The sequence below is a fragment of the Eublepharis macularius genome, chromosome 3 (genome assembly GCF_028583425.1).
Source record: "Eublepharis macularius isolate TG4126 chromosome 3, MPM_Emac_v1.0, whole genome shotgun sequence".
NCBI lineage: Eukaryota > Metazoa > Chordata > Lepidosauria > Squamata > Eublepharidae > Eublepharis > Eublepharis macularius.
Genome location: NC_072792.1, coordinates 66798994 through 66811214, shown reverse-complemented (window position 1 = coordinate 66811214; position 12221 = coordinate 66798994).

The following is a 12221-nucleotide window of genomic DNA, read 5'->3' as shown; positions in this document are numbered from 1 at the left end:
CTCCACTGCTGATCCCAGCTGGGTGATGGTGGGGGATTGCCACTGCCATCTACTCCACTCCTGATCCCATATGGGTGAAGGAAGTGAGTGGGCATTGTCACCTGCTCTGCTCCTGATCCTGGGTGGGTGAAGGCAGGGGGCAGGCATCGCCCCTTACTCTGCACCTGATCCACCTGAGTTGGTGGAAGGTGGGGGTGGGCATCGCCACCTCCTCCATGCTTGATCCCAGCAGGGTGAAGACAGGGGCAGGCATTGCCACCTGCTCCACTGCTGATCCCAGCTGAGTGATGGTGGGGGGTTGCTACTGCCATCTACTCCACTCCTGATCCCATATGGGTGAAGGCAGTGGGTGGGCATTGCCACCTGCTCCGCTCCTGATCCCAGCTGAGTGAAAGTGGGGAGCAGGCATTTTCACCTGCTCTGCTTCTGATCCCAGCTGGGTGAAGGCGGGAGGCTGGCATTGCCACCTGCTCCACTCCTGATCCCAGCTGGATGAAGGTGGAGGGTGGGCATTGCCACCTTCTCCACTCCGGATCCCAGCTGTGTGAAGGCAGGGGTGGGCATTTCCACATGCTCCACTGCTGATTCAAGCTCGGTGAAGGCGGAGGGTGGGCATTGTCACCTGCTCCAATCTTTATCCCAGCTGTGTGAAGGCAGAGGGTGGGCATTGCCACCTGCTCCACTCCTGATCCCAGCTGTGTGAAGGCAGGGGGTGGGCATTGACACCTGCTCCGCTGCTGATTCAAGCTGAGTGAAGGCAGAGGCTGGGCATTTCCACCTGCTCCACTCCTGACCCCCGGATTAATACACTTTTTATATGATATTATAAGGTATTTTCAAAGGCAATTACAAGAAAATTATACAAACTGTTTATGTACAGTCAATAAAGATGTCCAGAAAGTCTATCATCTATGTGTGTTCCTTAATGTGTATTCCTTAATCGCAGTATTATCACGGTATGCAGATGAGTCTTCGCAAAGTCTTCTCATATAAATTCAGCTAAAGAGCTTCTCATATGCATTCAGCTTGGAATATAATCACAAGAGTCTTCTCATATAAATTCAGCTAAACAGCTTTTCATATACATTGCCACGCCCAATCTGGGGCCGGCTACAAACAGATTTCGTCCCCTTCTTCACGAAATCTGTTTGTAGCTGGCCCCAGATTGGGCGTGGCAATGTATATGAAAAGCTGTTTAGCTGAATTTATATGAGAAGACTCTTGTGATTATATTCCAAGCTGAATGCATATGAGAAGCTCTTTAGCTGAATTTATATGAGAAGACTTTGCGAAGACTCATCTGCATACCGTGATAATACTGCGATTAAGGAATACACATTAAGGAACACACATAGATGATAGACTTTCTGGACATCTTTATTGACTGTACATAAACAGTTTGTATAATTTTCTTGTAATTGCCTTTGAAAATACCTTATAATATCATATAAAAAGTGTATTAATCCTTGGTTTGGTTCCCACGAGAAATTTCTCTCTTTTTTCTGTTGGTACATTTTGTGGGGATAGCCTTCTTTTCTTGTTGCCACTCCTGACCCCAGCTGGGTGAAAGTGGGGAGCGGGCATATACATATGCTCTGCTCCTGATCCCAGCTGGGTAAAGGTGGGAGCAGGCATTGCTGTCTGCTCCACGCCTAATCCCAGCCTGGGCTTCCTGCCAGAGCGAGGGGCTGCCTCTTCTCGGCTTCCATCCATGGCAGCACCCTCTATAGGTGCACCAGGGTAGGAAATGAGTTGTCTAGAACATGGTTAGCCTTTTCTATAGTAGGATACCATTCAAAAAAGGCTCCATCACATCATTTAATTTAGTGGTTCCCAGCCTTTTCAGTACGGTGACCTATGTAGTTTTTTTGACAAGCTATGCAAACTATTAACTTGGTACCCATCTTGTCCAGCATCAGATTTTCTATAGCGATCAAATGAGGTAGCTTTTTTAAATTTGTTTTGGGGGGGGCAGGTATTTCAAAGTACATAGCCTTTGCATATGGAGATTGCTTTCTAGCCTTTGTCTGTTCTCTTCTCCATTATTCCCTCTAATCCCTCTTTAAAGCCACACAAAATCAGCAACCATCACCACATCCCATGGTAGTGAGTTCCACAAGCTATATGAAGAAGTGTTTCCTTTCCTAGTAGTAACCACCCATAAAAGACTTAAAGCAATAACACCCAACTTCCCGGTTGCTTCCACAGTTCCTATTACGACTCCATTCAAAGGCTTTTTTTACAGTGGAGTAATAATTTCTTGACAGTACTTATTTACCAGAGGCAGCAACAGCTTGGAGGCATATGAGAAAGATTCCAAGGCAAAAGGAAATGTAGTTCATCAACAACTACAAAATAGTGCCAATTATTATTTATACAGCCAACAATCTTCACCAACAGACTATGGCAAACTCCCAATAATTCAGTGCACTTTGTACCTGCTTATAATCGCTTCTTACTATAGTTTTCAGGGAATGCAGTTTCACTGAAAACTGTTTCTAGAAATAAGCCCTTCATGAATTCTGCCTTACAGTAAACAAAGATCCTTTGCTAGATCTCCTTAGCCTCCAGCTACATTTTCTTTTCTTACCTTTCCTCACCTCAGTCTCAGGATGGTGTTGGGCTTAATATAACTGTATGGGATTAGGAGTCTCTAGAGGTGAAGGAAAACATGCCAGGATTGCCAGTCTAGAAATACCCAATTTTTAAAAAGCCCCTCAAGTGTGAAGGGGAAAATGGAGGGAGGGGCAGAGACCGGGTAAAGTGCTAGAAAACCACCACATGGAAGCCCCATGACTGCTGTGCTGAATTGGCAGCTGCAGCTGCAGTGGAGAGATTACAGGAAATTGTGTGGAAATCCCCTATATTTAGTGGGGGAGGGGGGTTAAAAAGAAAAATAATAATAAGGGTCGGAAGATCTTTTGCCCTAAGAGAACATTGGCCTATATAGCAAACAGCAGAATGTGCTGAGAATGGGTTTACAGGAACTACTGCACAGATTGTATTTTTAGAGTAAGCATTTGAGCATGCTCCACACGCCTGCTATATTCATACTGAGCAGAATGGGCATTCATACTTTAGCAGATTGATTCTGGGGGAGTGATGAGTTGCGTAACAGGTTTCATGATACATTTTGTGACTTTCTGCAAGGAAGCCCTGGCAGTGTTAAATGAACTGCAACTGAGCCTGTTGGGGGTTGCTTGCTGTTCTTATCCAAGAAGAATCACGATGCATCACGTTATGCATATTTCACATCTGTACACTGAGATGCCACACCACATGCCTTTGGGTGTCAAAGTGACATCACTAACTTCTCATGGAAGTGTTAATATGAGTAAATATGCCCAATCCTGGCAGCTGCTAGCTATCATGGTCCATGCAAGAACATATGCTTTGCTTTCTCTTCTCTTCTTTCCTCCTCGCATTCTTACTTTCTTTTTGGATTGCAAACTACTGCAGGCATGGCTTGTCTTTCATAATCTTTTTATGGCATCTAACACTATTAGGTGCCTCAAAAACAAAATACATCTATTTGGAGATCATGTTGCATCAAATCTGGGAGTCCCCATTTTCAAGATATTTCTAAATGGTGATACTACTATGCAATAATTGTGCTGTATAGTTTTGCTATGTCTGGGTTAGGAAAATCCTACAGATTTGATGGTGGAGCCTGGAGAGGGCAGTGTTTGGTGAGGGGAGAGACCTCAGCAGGGAATAATGCCATTGACTTCACCCTTCCCCCACCATTCAGGTAAGCAGGGGTGAGGGGTGAAGGGTGGGAGCAGGGGATCCCCTGCCCCAGCGGGGGATTGGTAACCCTATCTCCAGGGGAGCTGATCTCTGTAGTTTGGAGATCAGTTGTAGTTCCAGGAGACCCCCAGGCCCCAACTGGAGGTTGGTAAGCCTAGCTGCTCACATAGGCCTCATTGAAGCCTCCTAGAAACACACACTAGTAAGTAGGAGCAGGTGTGCATCTGTAACAGATTATCCCATGTGTTTTAGGAGAATGCTGCCTATGAGCAAGCCAAGTTACAGCTTTCCCCAAGCAGAGAGCAAAGGCGAGAGACTACGGTGCTCTGGCTTCAGAGGTAGGTCTATAAGGCAAAGAGTTTATTCATTATAGGGTTGCCAGCCTCCAGGTAGTGGCTGGAGATCTCCTGGAATTACAACTGGTCTCCAGGCCACAGAAATCAGTTCACCTGGAGAAAATGGCTACTTTTGGGGTGGACTCTATGGAATTATGTCATGCCAAGGTCCTTTCCCTCCCCAAACCCTGCCATCTCCAGGTTTCACCCCCTAGGTCTCCAGGAATTTCCCAACTTGGAGCTGGCAACCCTAATTCATTGTGATTTAATAAAGTTGCACCACAGTTCAGAATATCTGAATGACAGAGCTGGGCAAGGTGAGGTTCTGGGCAGGGCTGGGCTGGGCAAAGCCCAGATTACGAACCTGCTGAATCATCATAGCCCAAAGCATAAATATTTAGAATTGCCCCAGACAAAAAGTGATTAAAAACAACTCAACTAGTGAGTCAGCATGTGGCAGAATATGAGCTTTAAAAGAAATAGAAATTTTAATCTGGTCATCAAATGTTTTTTCCTCTTTCTTTTTTCTAATAGCCTGGGAAATTGTTGAGAGGAAGTGAGGGGTTGGGCTGCTGGGCACACAGGCTGCCTTTTGAACTTTGCAATCAGCAGCTTTGGGGATTTTTAAAAAATCCTGTCTATTTTTTATACATGACAGATCACCAATATAGCCAAGCAAAAAGAAGAAAGTCAAATTCTGGTCATCATAAGTCTTCTACAGGCAGAGCTTTATGGCTCCAGCTGGAAACATCATGTCAATGGGTCAGATGCAGAACAGAGCTGCCAACAGCTAAGAGAGATGATTTGCTCCAGCTTCTGCCATTTAAAAAACTGCTAAAATGCTATGGGGAAAGACTACAGTGCTACTTTGTATATGTGCGCAATGGACTTTCTTTCATCATCCTCCAGACAAGAAGAAATCAGCCGCCCACCAAGTACCTGGAAAAGCAACTTGTACCAAGGCCTTCAACGTCACACTCAGCAATCTAACCACAGTAGTGTTGACAATGGCCTCAGTTTCTGCTAGTTCATGCAAGAAACATGCCTCAATATCAAACAGCTAGCAAGCATATCAAAACATCAAACGTTACTTAGTAGTACTAGTAGAGATTAGTCTTGTTTGATGCCATTTGGGGGAGGGTTGTTGTGTTATTAGTGCTTTTTTTCTGGGGGGACGCAGGGGTACATGTACCCCTAAACATTTTGTGAATCTAATGGGAGAAAGTAAAAAATTTAGAATGTTGGAATTCCCGTTAAACCAACTCCAAACGTATTATGGATATTTATGTGATTTGTTAAGTTTTATGTAGCGTATATTGGCAACAAAGATGTTTAGTTATATTTAAACTCACTAGGAGCGCTGTTCGTCTTACAAAAAATGGAACGTCTTTGAGCATCGAACACACCACTGAGATCGCAGGCATAACTGGTGATCGTTAGGGTGCAGACAAATACAAACAAGTCTTCTCTAAGCTACTTGGAGCTCTAGTAGTTGGAATCTAGCACGGTGATTGGTCAGTCTTGTTGCTACCCCCCGATGGCGGTGACCAATTTGTATATTCGTGTATGTTTTGCACAAAGAGTGCAAAGAGTTTGTCTATACCAAAACTCTTTGGTTGTGCGCACGTGTCACTATAGAGGGGCTTGGTTGGCAATACTCATAATTCTCATCACCAACAGTCTTCTGATGTCATTTCCTTTCACAGTGTTTCCTGAGTCTCAGATGGAAGTGAGTGTTTAATCTGCGAAGTAGTGTGGTGTTTTACTGATAAAAGTTTGGCCTATAACCTCATTGAGTGGCAGAGTTTCAATATGAGTAGTAAAATTACTATTTTACATCATCACTGCCAGCAAAGAAGTGTAAAGTGAATGATGAAACTGTAAAAACAAAAGATGCGACAACGGTGTTGTGTGATACAGCGTCTGCTGTAGACCACGTGGAGAGCGGGCACACGGCCCCGTCTTCTGTTGACCACGTGAAGAGTGAGCATGTTGTATTGTCGAAGGCTTTCACGGCCGGAGAACGATGGTTGTTGGGGGTTTTCCGGGCTGTATTGCCGTGGTCTTGGCATTGTAGTTCCTGACGTTTCGCCAGCAGCTGTGGCTGGCATCTTCAGAGGTGTAGCACCAAAAGACAGAGATCTCTCAGTGAGACAGTGAGAGACAGTGAGAGATCTCTGTCTTTTGGTGCTACACCTCTGAAGATGCCAGCCACAGCTGCTGGCGAAACGTCAGGAACTACAATGCCAAGACCACGGCAATACAGCCCGGAAAACCCCCAACAACCATAGTGAGCATGTTCTTGGTAATTTTGTCCATTGACTGCATTTATTTTTTCTGATTTGAACTATAACTGTTCTAAAAGTTATACAAAGAGTTACTTTTTCTTTAGGTTGCTTTATGTACTTAATATTTCTGCAATCCAAACCCTATGGTATTGTTTATTGAATGTCCCAGTAAACTAAATGGAAGCAAATTCTGTTATAAACATACTGTTAGATGTGTTTGTTGACTTCTTGCTGAGATTCAAGGCAGAGTACAGAGGGCAAAAAAAAAAGCAATCAAATAGCATGAGATATCCAACAAACAATGTAGTAGGACTAGGAACACAAAAATTCAAAACAATTTTTTGTTATGATATGTCATAAACAGGAAAAAAATGGAACAGAAATAATGAAGAAAGAAACAATGCAGTAAGAGTAAAGTAAGGCATAAACACACAGTGGAGTTAAGGATGTCAGTTTCCCATCCCCAATTCAATTTTCTCATAGAGTTTCTGGAAATTCCTAGAAAGAGGTGATGGCACTTCCATATTTTCCCTAGAATTGATATCAAGCTGTTGTTAACAGCCACCCTTCCATGCCCCCCACCCCCTGTCTCCTGCTGGTTGTCAGCCTAATTGACACAGTCTACGCTCCTGTTCCTTTTATAAAACTGCTCTCTGTCCCAATATATGATATTCTCCTATTCCTTTTTTAGAAATGCCATTTTGTGTGTTTATCTTAAAAAGTGGAAGAAAAAGAGTCAAATGTCACATCTGCGGGGGAGGGGATTCTATTAACATTGTAATTGTTTACTTTGAGAAATCAGGATGAACCTTTGAATATAACCACATGCCATGAAAGTCAAAAGTTAGCATTAGGATGTTTCAGTTAAAAATGTTTAGTTGAACTCTGCACCTGCCAAGCCATAATATACTTAGAAAACAGTGTTAAATAATTTGAACAAATATATTATTGTATTTCAGTTGCAGTTAAAAGTATTTTCTTTGCATTTCTCTATTTAACCCATTTTTCTAAATTCTTATGTTGGATAAGGCAATAATCAGCAAAAGCAGAACATGATGGAAATCAGCTTCTAACAGGCTGCAATTAATTACGACCATGATTTCAGTAACCCAGATCATTTCTTCACTACTTCCTCCAGTGGTGATACAATTATTACATTATTGAGCAACTCTGAGTGCATGCTTGACCAAACTGTTATCAGGTCTTAATGATTTCTTAATGCTGCAAGCAATACAGATGCAGCCTAGTATTACCCATTCGTTATTGCGTATTTTTGTTCTACCGATTTGCACATAGCAGTTGCTGTGAGCAAAGAATTTCCTGCAGTGAAATGCACACAAGTGTTCAAATAGAGTTGTTCAATTGTCTGGACTTCCAAAATAAAAGGAATCCTCTGTTGGCCTGTAGCTCAGAAAAGACATGTAGCAGATTCGTTTCACTCCTAAGTCTGGCCTCTAAATCACTGTGTACTGTCCTCTCCTGTTTTATTAACATTGTTGTAGGGTTTGAGTTTCAGACAAGTATCTGGTAGGGTTACCAACCCCAGGCTGAGATATTCCTGGAAATTTGGGGCATGAAGCCTGAGGGATCTCAGCAGGGTATGATGCCAGAGAGTTTATCTCCAAAGCAGCCATTTTCTCTACAGGAAATAATCAATATAGTCTGAGGATCAGTGTAATTCCAGGACATTTCCAGGTCCCCCTCAGAGGTTGGCAACTATCAAGTTCTGCCACAGAGTGGTCAGCGCCTGGGGTTGGATCATCCTCCAGGGTTCCTCCCTCTTCGCAGGAGTTCCTAGGTAGCATTAGAAATTGGGAGAAATTACAACACCCTCAGCCCTGCTCCTGACGACATGGGGTCTAGAGCAGGCACTCTTTTCCTACCCAGCTGACTGTGGGAGTCCTTTTTTGAGAGATTTCCCCTTGGTTGGCACTCCCCACCACCCAGGAATTAAAGGAATTTTCTTGTAGCTGTATAGAATTTAGTTAAACTCTTTTAGTTATACGTTTAATCAAACTCTGGTTCCAAAGAAAAGTTTGCTGGGATAAGTCTTGGTTGACTTCCCTCCCTTTGCCCCTCTTTTCGCCTACATGCAAAGGCCTTGCAATGTTAGCAATTCAGCTGAAGATATTGGGAGGTGGGGATGTTCTGGAGTGGCATGATTTACTACTACAGGAGATGGCCCCGAGACTGTCTGGAATGATGTTGTGGCTTTTTAATTTAATTTCATTTATTATATTTATATTCCGCCCTCCCCGCTTTCGCAGGCTCAGGGCAGATAACAAATACAAACATCATTAAAAACATTTAAAAACATTAAATAATACATTTAAAAACATTTACACATAGGGTAAATTCACATAGGGGCGATGGATTAACCCCCCCTTCACGGAGGGGGGGGCGGGCACTGCCCGGCGTCAGCCATATGCCTGGCGGAATAGCTCTGTCTTACAGGCCCGGCGAAATGCAAGCAAATCGTGCAATCTTTGATTGCACGATGCTCCTCCCCTTTCCAAAGTATCAAAACCTCACCAGTCCCACAGCCTGGCTCATGCCTTGGCTGCAAAGGCACATCTTGTCCTACCCTCCTTGGCTGGGGTGTTATTGTCTCCTCTGGTCATCCAACGATATGGCCCGCCTCCTTCTCCTTGTGATGGGGACTGATGTCCTCAGGCATTGTCAGGGCTGCGGCTGCTCCTGCCAGGCCCACTTGTCATGACTGCACAGCCATCCTCTGCTCAGTTATTTTTGCTGGCCGACTTTCCCCCCAGGGCCATGGCCATCCCAGCATGCAGGGCTGCAGAGCCGTCCAGCCCCATCCTCCACTGCTTGCATCCCATCAGGTTTCCACTACCAGGTGGTATTTCCCTCAGCGCCACTGCTGCCCATCCTGCTGCCTGGGAAGTCCCTTGGATGTTGCTCCCACCATCTGTCCTCTTGCCTCTGACCCTGGACAGCAACCTTAAGGGAGACCCAAGTCAGAACCCCTCCTGACTCTACTACAGAATCTTGCTCAGTTTTCTTGGGCCAGTCCTCCATATTCAGCATACAATACCTCACAGGATTGTTGTAAGAGTAAAATGATGGAAAGGAGCTGCTTTGGGTCCCCATTGGAAAGAAATTCAGGGTACAAATGAAGTAAATAAACATTTGGGATTAGAACTTGCTAAACTGACAAGAGAACATGTGAAATATACCATGCCTTCCTTTACATCAGTACAATGCCTTATGTACATCAGCGAAGGGCATTTGCCCTCTACTGCAGCAGTGTAAAAACAGACAGTTTTGAAATGCAAGAAATGAAGGTGCGTAGCTGCACATCTTGCCAAGGCTGCCAAGTGGCTTGGCTCCTCTTTGAGCAATCCTGCAGGCTTCTGAATTTTCCCTAGTAAATTACTTTGAATTCCAACCTGCCAGAAAGGCATTGCACTTTCAGATAAATAGGCTGAGTCCTCTGGGTCTGGTTAGTAGACTCAGTTCATGTGACTACTTCCTTTGTATTTTGGATTAGAATTAAATAAAATTTGGAGCAGCGATACTCCAGGGAGAGTCTACATCCTTCAAGACAGGAAATGCCTCATTTGTTCAAGTAGGGAAACAGCAGCGTAAGTAAATTTCTCACCTATTTGTGTAAATGAACCAAAGTATGTGATAATGTAAACATCACAAGGCGCATGCCTGAGCCTGTTCTTTCTTTAAATTTTGATAAACAGCTACAAGTGGAGGAAATGGCCCAGGGTAACATAGCAATCTTCCCCTGGGGACGCTCTAGGCAGCTTGAGAGCAAGTCCTGCAGGAAGCAGGAAGAGGCCTTTTAAAACAGTCTCTGCTGAAAAACAGCAGATTTTTTTTTCTTGTTAGCAGAGATGATAAAACCTACTTCTGAATACAGGAATAGTCAGCCACAGACCCATCGTTAGAATCAGTCAGGGAAGAGCACAATCATTTGTTCTAATGAATATTTAACTCTTTGGAAAACAAATATAGCCACAAGTAATAATACATAATCTAATAACCAGAGGCAGTGCTCCCGTAGAAGAGGACACGAAATCTGTGGTTTCTAAGCCGGCCCCAGATTGGGCCTGAGGAGGATTTCTACATCTATCCCACCTCTGCGTTTGCTCTGTGCATGGAAAGGTCACCAGAAAGAAGGAAAGAGACTAATGCAAGGATTTAAATTTATACAAACTTTATTACACCCGGACATGTTGTAATATTCTTGAATGCACTTTTTGTATGTTAGATTCATTCTTGTTCCTGAAAGAACTGCACAAATATGTATGAATGTTTAAATTATATAGCACTGGCACTTTAAAAATTGAATACTTGTGAAGCATTGTTTCATTGTATTCCCCGTGGGCTTGCCCTTTCTTTCATACCAGATTGTTACGGGGTTTGCCATCCCTCCCCTTTCAGCCTCCAGGTAGTGGCTGGAGATCTCCTGGAATTACAACTGGTCTCCAGGCCACAGAGATCAGTTCACCTGGAGAAAATGGCTACTTTGGGGGGTGAACTCTATAGAACTATGCCATGCCAAGGTCCTTTCCTTACCCAAACCCCACTTTCTCCAGGTTTCTCCAGGTTTCACCTCCCAGATCTCCAGGAATTTCCCAACTTGCAGCTGGCAACCCTAATGGGGAATCTATCATTTACTTTGTGGGTGGTAAGAAAATAATGCCAAACTACACACTGGAAGCTCCTCTCCCCATCCATGCCACAGCCCTGATCTGAAACACGTGCCTGAGGCGCTTCAGAAATGAGGGCCAAGCTACAAGTGACGAATGACACTTGAACGGCAAGTGAACAGACTCACGTGTATTCCTCCCTATATTCCATTCCACTACGTGATCAAGGGGAGCGCAAGTGGAGCGCAAGTGAACAGGGAGGAATACACATGAGTCTGTTCACTTGCCATTCAAGTGTCATTCGTCACTTGTAGCTTGGCTCTGAGTTCCTACAGGGATTCATATCACTGCAAGTCCCTGTGGTAATAACATGTTACACAAAACAAAGTTTGAGCCTCAAGTGACAGGAATTACCCCTTCCCTTTCCTACAACCTCCTTAGCTATTGGCCCAAACAGCATTAACAAGAAATTGCAAAAATATAGCTTTCAGTGAGGCTTGAAAGCAAGTTACACAAAAATTTCAGGGCCTCTTACTAGGTTTTTCACACGGCATTTTCACTGAGAAGTTAGCGATAATTTTTTTACAGACCATAGACAAAATCTTTATTTCATATCCAATAGAAACAAGGAATCAGAACTGAATTAGAAATAGGTGTGCCAACCTCCATGTGTGGCCTGATGATCTCCTGGAATTACAATTGATCTCCAGATAACAGAGATCAGTTTTCATGGGGAAAAATAGCTGCTTTAGAGGGTGGGCTCTACAACATTATACACTGCTGAGGTCCCTCCCCTCATCCTCCTCAGGCTCCATTCCCAAATTCTCTAGGAATTTTTCAAGCCAGGGTTGGCAACCCCAGTTGGAAAAGGAAGCCGACTTGTTCCATTTCAGCTATTCAAATGTACATCCTATCCACACTTAATGGGTAGTTGTAGGGCTGCCCAGCACATGCCTGGAACCTCCAGAAAACTTTTGGGGGTGGGACATGAGGGAGGAAAGATGTCACACAATACAGCACATTACTTCCAGAGGAAGACCCAAAAATGCTGTCACTGTGTAGAGCGACACTCTGAGAAAATTCCTAGAGCGTTACTCCACGTGATTACATCACTTCCAGATTCTCACCAAGAAGTGATGTCTCACCCATGTTGAGCAACATCTTTCCCCCATTTTCACTCTCCACTCCACTGAATGCAAGCAGGGGACAGGGAGCACATCTAG